The sequence below is a fragment of the Triticum aestivum genome, chromosome 1D, assembly GCF_018294505.1.
Source record: "Triticum aestivum cultivar Chinese Spring chromosome 1D, IWGSC CS RefSeq v2.1, whole genome shotgun sequence".
NCBI classification, from domain to species: domain Eukaryota; kingdom Viridiplantae; phylum Streptophyta; class Magnoliopsida; order Poales; family Poaceae; genus Triticum; species Triticum aestivum.
The window spans coordinates 391,739,394-391,748,639 of NC_057796.1; the positions used below are offsets into that span (position 1 = coordinate 391,739,394).

General features: G+C 43.9%; 1 pseudogene; it reads right to left on the reverse strand.

Annotated features, from left to right (window-relative positions):
* Window positions 1-7,666: 7,666 nt before the first annotated feature.
* LOC123159512 (uncharacterized) lies at window positions 7,667-9,245 on the reverse strand (annotated as a pseudogene).
* Between the last annotated feature and the right edge of the window lies 1 nt (window position 9,246).

Here is a 9,246-nt window from a genome sequence, read left to right on the forward strand (position 1 = left end):
CCCCCCCTGTAAAACAGAGACTTTTGAGTAGTACATGAATTTATTTCGGAAATTTTTTGTGAAAAATCAACGATCAATCATTCACAGTGACCTGAGAATTAGCAATTTCGAGAAAAGGAATGGCAGCCTAAACTAGTGCACCCTCTGTTCCTAAATATGACACGTTTTGGCAGTTCAATTACAGAGGTAGTACGTTATAGAGTTCATGTAAAAAAGGAAAAAGGAGCCCTGTCAATAACACCGAACTACCAACATTTTTTTTAAACGGAGGCATAAGATCTACCTCATCCATTAAATAAGAATAGAGTTTAGAGTGTTACAGGTGACCCACATACATGGCATGATAATTACTCACGCAAAATAATTAGCCCAGGAAACATATCGTTTTCCATACGTGCCAGAAAAATTGCCCGCATTCCACTGGAAAGAGTATTTTATGGTCATTGTATTCCAGATTAAAGAGAGCGCATGCATTTCTTATCTTCACTAGCACGTATAAATTACCTATGCACCAAACCAATCCGATCAAAATTATTCTATGATCTCAGTGATGAGCAAAGCAAACCGACGAAAACTAAACACTTCGGTGCAAATAACATTTGTGCAGGAAAGATAAGCATCGTGTCTTTTAAGTAATAGACTGGTCTATCTAAATTGCCGCTGTTGGAATCTTAGGCAAGTTCATGATTAATTCCAGTAAATAATTCATGACTAGAAGAGATACTAGCATGCAATAATCTAGCAAACTAGAAGAACAACAAGACATGCATAACAACAGCAAACACGTAACAATAGTTGTAGAGACAGACATGCACAGAGGATGTTGGACGTACTGATCGTTAGCTATTATGGGTGCGACGGTGTTGATGACGATCTGCTGCTGACGGCGATGAATACGACGATGAGTAGCACCGCCCGACTTGGACGGAAGACGACCCGTGATGACGAATTTGAGCAGTCGCACACAACGCTTCCCAAAAACCTAATTCGTCCTCTCCTGGTGCAGGATCGCAAAGACGAACGGTTCCGGAGACCTGCTCTCCCACGCGCTGATGCACGCCGGCGTTTGGGATGGAGTAGACTACGACGGCGGCGCAAGTTGTGAGATGAGGCAAAACCCTAGATGTTTTTCGGTGTGTCTGTGGCCGCAGCCGGTAGCTGTATATATATATTAAGACCAGAGGCGGTATTGTGTCGCGATCACAATCCCAAACCGACTCGGTTTCTAATTCGTATACTTACCGGACAAGAAATCAAAAACTTGTGTGCCAAGACATAAAAATAAAACGGCAAAAGGAAGCTGCGCTCCTGCAAGGAGACGGACCGGATTTCGGCGGACCATTCACACGCATGTCGCATGTACGCCTCGCCTCGCCTCGCCACGCCACGCCACGCCACGGCCCGGCGAGGCGAGCGAGCGCGCGCGTGTGGTTTACCTTTCTCTTCTCACACACCACTTAGAGTGGTGGAGAGAATCCACTATATAAAGAGGTCCAACTTTTCTTGAACTTCCGGGGTGGGACTAAACTTAGCACCACCACTTGCCATTTTACACATGGGCTTTGAGATTTCAGAAATTGCTATGGGCCTAGCCCATTAATTCTAACAATCCCCCACCAGATCTCAAATACCCATTTAGAGATTTGCCTTCTCTCACCACTTGTTTAATATACCAGTGTTTCAGCAGAGACTGTTAAGTTGAACTTCTGCCTAGAACTTTAAGCTACATCCATTCACAACTTGACAATGGACTATGCCTTGAATTGCTAGTTTTGTGTGAACAGGTTTCACTCAAAGTCTTAACCAGTACCTGACCGCTAGTAGGCTACCCCGCGGTTTGGAGCTTATACGTCATACTCCCTGGTCTCTTCGTGAGCTTACTAGAGATCACCCAAATCTCATAGACTGCGACGTTTACAGTCAGAACTCATATAGGTGTGTTTTTTCAAGACTGCTCTGTAGGACAGCATCTTTGCTAATTATAGCCAATAGAACCACGTTAAGGCATGTTGCCAACCTGCCTTACAGATCTGAGCCTTACAGCTCTGAGAGTTTTGCATCATCACTTGGAGACGATCATTAGTTATTACTCTCCTCAGTTAACCAATAGCTTGTTCTTCCCAGATCCTAATTCACGGGATCTACGATCACAAAGGTTGGGTTACTACTATGGTGTAACATCTATGGGTCTCATACCCATCTCCCTCGATGCAATATCTATCACATTTCGTGATAGTCCCTTTGTAAAGGGATCTACCAGGTTTTTGTCTGTTTGTATATACGTAACAGTTATTACTCCGGAGTTTCTCAACTTCCTGACAGACTTCAAACGTCTCTTCACGTGTCTTGATGACTTTGCATTATCTTTAGAATTGTTCACTTTAGCGATAACCGTTTGGTTATCACAATTCATAAGAATAGCCGGTACAGGTTTTTTAACAACCGGCAAGTCCATCAAGAGCTCACGCAGCCATTCTGCCTCAACAGTAGCTGTGTCCAAAGCAGTTAATTCTGCTTCCATAGTTGACCTCGTCAATATGGTTTGCTTGCAAGACCTCCATGACACTGCGCCACCACCATGAGTAAATACATACCCACTTGTTGCGTAGAGTACATCAACATCGGAGATCCAATTTGAATCACTATATCCTTCTAGCACAGCAGGATGTCCTGAATAAGTAATTCCGCAACTCATAGTACCTCTCAGATAGCGCAAGACCCTTTCTAGTGCATGCCAATGATCATCACCCGGGTTGGACATGAACCTACTCAGTTTGCTCACAGCAAAAGAGATATCTGGTCTTGTAGCACTAGCTAAGTACATGAGTGAACCGACAATTTGAGAGTATCTTAATTGATCTCTCGTTTCTTTCTTGTTCTTTCTGAGTGTCACGCTGGGATCATAAGGTGTTGGAGAAGACTTGCTATCCATAAAACCGAATCGGTTCAAGACCTTCTCAACATAGTGAGATTGCGTTAATGTAATCCCACTCTCATCCTTAATAAGTTTGATGTTTAGAATTACATCGGCTTCTCCCAGATCTTTCATGTCAAAACTTTTTGATAGAAAAGACTTGACCTCATTAATTGCATTAATGTTTGTACCAAAGATCAGTATGTCTTCCACATACAAACATAATATGACACTATTGCCCCCACCATGGCGATAGTAAACACACCTATCAACCTCGCTAATGACAAATCCTGCAGAAGTCAGAGTTCTTTCAAACTTCTCATGCCATTGCTTAGGTGCCTGTTTCAGACCATACAAAGATTTTAACAACTTGCACACCTTTCTCTCTTCACCCTTTACCACAAACCCGTCAGGCTGATCCATATAGATCTCCTCTTCCAACTCTCCATTGAGAAAAGCTGTCTTTACATCCATTTGATGAATGATAAGACCATAAGAGGCAGCCAAGGAAAGTAACACTCGAATGGTGGTCATTCTAGCAACGGGTGAATAGGTGTCAAAGTAATCTTCGCCTTCTTTCTGAGTGTAGCCCTTGGCCACTAGCCGCGCCTTGTACTTATGAATAGTACCATCAGGCTTTAGCTTCTTTTTGAACACCCACTTACAGCCCACAGGTTTACAACCATATGGTCTATCAGTTAGTTCCCAAGTTCCATTAGAAAGAACTGAGTCCATCTCATTATGAACAGCTTCTTTCCAATCATCTACATCCGGAGATGCATATGCTTCTGCAATCGTCTTGGGTGTGTCGTCCACAAGGTATACAATGAAATCATCACCAAAGGATTTTGCAATCCTTTGTCTGTTGTTCCTTATAGGAACTTCATTGTTATCCTTCTCAAGGACTTCCTCATGTGATTGTTCGAAATATTCATCAGTTGTACTAGATTCAGGAATTATCTCAGAAGAAAATCTAGCAATGCTATGCATATCTTTCATAGGAAATATGTTCTCAAGAAATGTTGCATCACGAGATTCCATTATAGTATCAACATGCATATCAGGTACTTCAGATTTTACCACTAAAAACCTATAAGCAATGCTCCGTTGAGCATACCCTAGAAAGACACAATCCACTGTCTTTGGTCCAAGTTTGCGTTTCTTAGGAATAGGAATATTGACCTTTGCCAAACATCCCCAAGTGCGCAAATAAGAAAGTGATGGTTTTCTCCCAACCCACTCCTCATAAGGGGTTTTCTCCTTATTATTGTTGGGAACTCTATTCAGGACATGACATGAAGTCAATAGAGCCTCCCCCCACCATGCCTTAGATAAACCAGCAGTGTCTAACATGGCATTCACCAAGTCAGTCAATGTGCGGTTTTTCCTCTCGGCCACTCCATTTGATTGAGGTGAATAGGGAGGCGTCCTCTCATGAATAATACCATGTTCCTCACAGAATTCATCAAAAACTTTGAGAAAATACTCTCCACCACGATCAGACCTAAGACGCTTGATCTTTCTCTCTAGTTGATTTTCAACTTCAGCTTTATAGATTTTAAAGTAGTCTAATGCTTCATCTTTAGTTTGCAACAAATAAACATAGCAAAATCTAGTCGCATCATCAATCAAAGTCATGAAATATATCTTTCCACCTTTTGTCAACACACCATTCATCTCAAAAGATCAGAATGTATGAGTTCTAGAGGTGCCAAGTTTCTCTCTTCGGCAGCCTTATGAGGCTTTCGAGGTTGCTTCGATTGCACACAACTATGGCACTTAAAACCTTTGGCAACTGTGAAGTTCGGAATTAAATTCATGTTGGATAGCCGAGACATTAAACCAAAATTAATATGACATAAACGAGAGTGCCAAATACTTGCATCATCATTAACACTAGCACAAATTTGGTTTATTGACTTATTGCAAAAATCTGAAAGGGAAAAGCGGAACAAGCCTCCGCACTCATAGCCTTTTCCTATAAATTGTCCAAATCTTGATACGATTACTTTATTCGACTCTAAAACTACCTTAAATTCATCTCGACATAGAAGGGAGCCGCTAACTAGATTCTTGTTCATAGTAGGGACATGCTCCACGTTCCTTAGTTGCACGATCTTTCCCGAAGTAAACTTCAGATCCACCGTGCCAATGCCACGAACAGAAGCATGTGACCCATTCCCCATTAGGACGGAAGAATCCCTTGCGACCTGATAAGAAGTAAACAGGGAGATGTCAGCGCACACATGAACGTTAGCACCCGAATCAATCCACCACGAAGATGATTGAAATACTGAAAGCACAATAGGTAAATTACCATACCCATCAGTATTGCTAGCGGTCACCATGTTGACAGTCTTGGAGCTTGTTTTCCCTCTGCGGTCTGCACGTTCAGGGCATTCCTTGGAAAAGTGTTCGGGCTTCCCACAGGCGTAGCACTCTAGCTCAGCCTTGTTGAACTTCTTCTTCTTGAAGGTAGTAGTCTTGGTAGGCTTGTTGAAAACAGGTTTGTTCTTCCCTTTGTTCTTATTCTGTGGGTACCTCTGCACCATGTTAGCAGTAGCCTGAACCTCACCTCCTTTTTCAGTAGTATCTTTAGCCCGAGCTTTTTCTTCAACATCAAGAGATGCAATCAGATTTTCAACTGACATCTCCTGTCTCTTATGCTTCAGAGTTGTGGCGAAATTCCTCCATGAAGGAGGCAACTTTGCAATCATGCACCCAGCCACGAATTTGTCGGGTAGAACACATTTAAGGAGTTCAAGTTCCTTCACAATGCACTGTATCTCATGAGCTTGTTCAACCACAGAACGGTTATTCACCATCTTGTAGTCATGTAAACTCCCCATGATGTACAGTTCACTGCCTGCATTTGTTGCACCGAATTTTGCATTCAGTGCATCTCACAGAATCTTTCCGTCATTTATGTGCATGTACACATCACACAGACGGTCAGCAAGAACACTTAGAATGCATCCCACAAACATAGTATTGGCTTCCTGGAATTTTCTCTGATCTTCGTCAGTCATTCCCTCTGGAGCACCAACACTAACGTGGAAAACTTTCAGAGCAGTAAGCCAGAGCGTGGTCTTCACCTGCCACCTCTTAAAGTGCACACCGGTAAACTTATCCGGCCTCAGTGCATCAGCGAATCCAGCCATAGTTAACTCAGGAAATTGCCTACAATTAGGTTTTTGGATTGTTGGAATATTAGGCAAGTTCATGATTAATTCTAGTAAATAATTCATGACTAGAAGAGATACTAGCATGCAATAATCTAGCAAACTAGAAGAACAACAAGACATGCATAAAAGCAGCAAACACGTAACAATAGCTGTAGAGACAGACATGAACAGAGGATGTTGGACGTACTGATCGTTAGCTATTATGGGTGCGACGGTGTTGATGACGATCTGCTGCTGACGGCGATGAATACGACGATGAGTAGCACCGCCCGACTTGGACGGAAGACGACCCGTGATGACGAATTTGAGCAGTCGCGCACAGCGCTTCCCAAAAACCTATTTCGTCCTCTCTCGGTGCAGGATCGCAAAGACGAACGGTTCCGGAGACCTGCTCGGCAAAACCCTAGGTGTTTTTCGGTGTGTCTGTGGCAATATTGTGTCGCGATCACAATCCCCCGGCGAGGCGAGCGAGCGAGCGCGCACGTGTGGTTTTCCCTTTCTCTTCTCACACACCACTTAGAATGGTGGAGAGAACCCACTATATAAAGAGGTCCAACTCTTCTTCAACTTCCGGGGTGGGACTAAACTTAGCACCACCACTTGCCATTTTACACATGGGCTTTGAGATTTCAGAAATTGCTATGGGCCTAGCCCATTAATTCTAACAGCCGCTGGAATGCATCCATTCTATTCAATGGGTGCGCCAAGAACATTGTTCAGAGAGAGCATCAGCAAACGGAACACACCAAGATTGTCCCAGAATTCCCCCAAGATGAGAGTTCATGTCTTCCAGTACCGCCATCAGCCTAGTTGTCGGTCCATTTGTAAGGAATCTGCAAGGCAAGAGAGTAAACGGTAAAACAGAAATACCAGAATACTACCGGATGATTTTCTACAAAAAGAAACGCGATATACTCATACCAGAAAACAACGTTGTCTGTCTGTTTTGCAAATCTCAAACACAGCAAGGTTACTTCGTAGGACATACTAGCAAGCAACACAATTCAGTTCAGTCTTGATTTGGTAATAACATATCAGGATTAGTGACTAGTGAAAGAGCAAAACTTATCAAGGTGAAAAGGCAGGACATCTTTAGCCTTTTCCTCATTTTAATTATGTTTGGGTTAAGTCAGAGGCCGAGGGACTTTCCCCTCTTTTTGAAAAAAATGGGTCAAATCAGACCAGCCTGGTACTACAGTAGTTCAGACAATACTCCTGTACAAAAGCACTGAAGACAGTATATACAAGTGAAAAATGAACTAGAGTTGGTATTGCTAGAGTGCATGTGCATACGAAAATATGGCAATAATCCAACCAAGAGCCAAAATTTTAGCCATGACCAAAAATTTAGTACGGTTAGTTTTGGTTACCATCCAAAAATACACTCAGAAACATGACCAAACTACTTGCTCCTACAATTAAAACATTGCAAATGTAGGAGATATACAGAATCATGGACACGAGAAAGGAAAAGAAATAACTAAAGATCGAATGAAAATAAGAAGGGGTGCCCAATAAGAAAGAATTATTTAAGATAAATTACCAAAGATAAGTTAGATGGCGCGCTTCAATTCTTCTGGTCTTTGTCAACACGAACAAGTATGTCTGCCAAACTCTTCCTTGTGCAATTGGTCGTTTTGCTCGAAAGTGTTCCTTCAGCTATATCCATAGTTACAAGAACTTCTTAACACAAATGCATATGTTTCTTCATTATAACATGAATTGGATCAGAAAATACTGCTTAGGCATTTAGCATGACAGTGGCACAGGCATATGTTGACATTAAATAGAGAAGAAAAACATTTTTACTCTGCATGATATACAATCCCATGTCCAGTGCAATCAACGAAACACACCAGATTCTCTAGTAATACATAATGCCGCCTGCAGCAATTAGTTTCAGAATAGATCACTACTAATAGTGGCCAGTTTAGTTCTGAAATGTATCAGCCTATATGCAATGGTTAAGTCTACACAACATTTAAGATATCAGCCACCAAATCACCACCTTCAGAAACTTCAATACAGATACAATTCAGGACAATTAACAAAAATATCCATGCTGTGCACAAGGTTCCATGCACATGAAATGAAAAATACTACAGTACTATATATGTTCAACTAAGACCTGTGCACCCCAACAATTAAAGTGCAGTAAACTTCAGAGCTTCAACATCCAAATGAATCAAAGAAGCATATATAGTATATACCTGCACACGGCATGTTGTATGATTCACGGCACGTTGGGAGCATTACAGGCACAAAGCCGTCGTGCGGAGACGTGATGCTGTCTGGAAAAGAACTCCTCCCAGTAATGCACCAGCCATGTTGAATTCATAAATAGAGCCACCAAATTGCAAGTACAATATGTTGGCATTGAATGGATCAATTGCAGAAATCCACGGCATTTCACACTCCATTGGTATGGATTTGTCAGGCTTGACTATGTTGAATCTCGTCTCATGTGTCAGCTTCCAGGAGGATCTGTCGTCGTCGAGCGAGAAGGAGTAGAACATAATCGGCTCCTTGGTGGTCATTTTGACATAGCGCAGCTTCCCCTCGCTGACACCCAAGAGCTGGAACAGTGCCGGACACTCCTCAATGGCAAAGTTGGGCAGCGGGCGCGGCAGCACGCCGAAGACATGCTCCGGCTGGTCGCTGAATGGGTCGACGGAGAAGACGCCGATGTAAGGGTCGACCCACCACAGCCGGTCGCCGAACGCCACCGCCTCGTGCTTTGGCATGGCGCGCCAAACCGGGGCCGTGGCCGGGACGGACAGCGGCGGCTCGTCCCACTCCCCTGTTTCGGACCGAAAGCGGCGCACAACCCTTTGGCCGTCCCATTCCCGGCGGCAGAGTTGGGCGACCACGAACCTGTCAGGCCCGCCGTGGGAGCCGTCGGATTGGGTGAGCAGGCCGAAGGGCGTGGTCGTCCTCTCGGCATCCATGCTGGGGACAGGGACCGGGACGCGGAACAGCTGCCCGCTGAGAGGGTTGCACACGAAGCGCCTCACGCCCGGTTAGAAGGCGGCCACTCCCGGGCCGTAGTAGTCGCGGGTGCCCTCGGGGCTGCGGAGGGTGCCGGCGAAGTCGAGGAGGAGGAGGCCGTCGCAGCTGGCGGCCTGGATGCTTACAGCGGCCAGGTCC